The sequence below is a fragment of the Apium graveolens genome, chromosome 10 (assembly GCF_009905375.1).
Source record: "Apium graveolens cultivar Ventura chromosome 10, ASM990537v1, whole genome shotgun sequence".
In the NCBI taxonomy this organism is placed as follows: domain Eukaryota; kingdom Viridiplantae; phylum Streptophyta; class Magnoliopsida; order Apiales; family Apiaceae; genus Apium; species Apium graveolens.
In genome coordinates, this window is record NC_133656.1 from 135067620 (window position 1) to 135069290 (window position 1671).

A 1671-nucleotide genomic window follows, 5' to 3' on the forward strand; every position below is an offset into this window, starting at 1 on the left:
AGAAAGAAAGAATTGGCTAAAAGAACAAAAAGAAAGTTGGATATTGTTAACAAGGAATTGGAAGATCAATTTCCAATGGAATCCACTAAAGCTGAAACTCAAGCATCAAAGCCCTCTGTGGTATTTGAAGACATAAGGGTGGTAGACCCCTACAGGAACATACATGGAGAGCCTATTGTGCCAAAGGATGAGCCAATAGAGTGGGATAAATTACCAATTCCTGACTTCAACTTGCCAATTCTCACCAAGCCAAGAAGGACAAAATCAAGGGCAGTCAAGAAAGTGAAGTTGTCACCTCTCAAATCCAAGGCAGTAGTCAAAGCTCAACCCAAGATCAACAAGGGAGACTACTTGTACTTGTATGACATCAAGGAATTTTCAGACCTAAACCTTTATCCGGAGGAGCTGGATGAGGTAAGGGCAATTGATGCATACAGAAACCTACCTGAAAGGTTGGTATTCAAGTACAAAGGAGGAAGGGAGATTCAGTGGCCTCTTCACAGGATACTTCAAGAAAGCCAAGCTGTGTTGATCAAAGTCTATTCATCCTTCAAGAAAAACTTTGGGTTTAATGTAATTGCAAGAAGATTAGTATTGAAGAAGATTGAAGAGCTAAGGAGTGTTAGAGCCAAAGATGCACTACCCAAAACTCTTATCATCCCATACACAGGGAGAAGAGTGCATCTAAGGCCCTACTGGCTGATGGAATTCATGGATGACAAGGGTGTGAGAAGATTCTTCAGACTAGAAGACCAATTGAGTATCTCTAGCAATGAGACTCTTTTGGAAATGCAAGAAATGTTAGATCTCTCAGAATCTGATGAATTAGAATTCCACAGACAGCTCAGGAATCAAATTGAAGAAAACAACAGAAAGCTTGGAAGAAGATCCAGACCTTCAAGAAACTAGAAAAATCTGCTCAGGCTAGAGAAGCATCTTGAATTGACTGTGAGCCAAACCTTGTATACCTTGTTTAAATTGAAGCACTTTCAGTTTTATCTACTTATCTTTAAAGATATATGTTTAGGATGTTTTGTTATCATCAAGTGTCTCTTAATTTATGGCTACAATTCCAGTAGACATAAATTGGGGGAGATTGTTGTGAATATGTTGTGAACTTGATGATTACCTAAACAAAACATCTAAGTAGATTTTACTTAGTGAAATAATGTAGCACTCGACGGATAAGTATTATAGTCACGACGGATAACTCAGTTTGAGTACCGACGGATGAGTAATTTATTATCCATCGAGTGAGTAACTTATATGATGATAAGTTTGTAGCATAGTGTTGTATGCACCTTTGTATAGAATCTGTAGTAGCATTAAAGTCATGTTGACTTTAACTAGATATGCAGAATAGGTTGATTAACTGTACATAAGCAACGTCTTGTAATTCTGTATAAGTGAAATGAAGTCAAGTGCCAAAATAGCTATCAACGGATGCTTAACAAAGCTTCGACGGATGATCAAATGACTTTCAACGGATGTTCAAAATAGCAGTCGACGGATGATCAAGTAAGTCATCGACTGATGATCTGAAAGTCGACGGATGATAATATCAAGATTCAAACATCAGTTGAACAGTGAAAGCTGACACACAGCCGTCGAGATTGGATACAAACACTGTGGAAGCCTATTAACTGGGTCATAGAGGACGAAAAGCAGCAA